Source organism: Eublepharis macularius, chromosome 4 (assembly GCF_028583425.1).
Source record: "Eublepharis macularius isolate TG4126 chromosome 4, MPM_Emac_v1.0, whole genome shotgun sequence".
Classification (NCBI taxonomy): Eukaryota; Metazoa; Chordata; class Lepidosauria; order Squamata; family Eublepharidae; genus Eublepharis; species Eublepharis macularius.
Genome location: NC_072793.1, coordinates 48985881 through 48986529, shown reverse-complemented (window position 1 = coordinate 48986529; position 649 = coordinate 48985881).

The window sequence follows — 649 nt, the reverse complement described above, 5'->3', positions numbered from 1 at the left end:
TTTCCTGTAGTTTCTGATTTCTGTAACAGGGTCAAATGCTGCTTTGTGCAGTGCTCTTGCTCCGGGAGGGTGATACCCAGTAATTCCTTACCCTCATTTTAAGCACTGATGGTGCAAACTTGCAGTTATTTGAGGTTTCTTAAAGTAAACAGCTTGGGCCTCAAAAGTTGCACAAACAAGGAATTAATACGAGGGCAATGATTAGGATGGGTTTTCCCAGAATGAATAAAATTTCTAGTACTATTAAAGAGTAGAAAAATTAAGCTGAAAACAAAAACTATTTTGAAAGGAAGAACTGCGGTATACAAGAAAAAGAACATACAGCTCCTATGATCCATGCTAGATGGAACAGGTTACTAATAGCACTAAGATGTTTCCTATCCCACAACAGGATGGGATTAATTGCTTTTACCATTGAAACCTCAGCAGGAGTGCTGGATTTCATTTTAGTATCATATGTCAAAAGAACTGCAGATCTGATAAGAGATAAGATCTGTAGGAAAGAGCGTTGCACAGGGCAATTACTGGCATGGAAGGTTTAAAAGAGACTTGTCTAAAGGAGCTTATGGCTCACATTATGCTTCTGCTGCATTAGGACTACTTCTGCCAGTAATTTTTAATAAAGCTGTAATGATCTTGTTCTTACAGT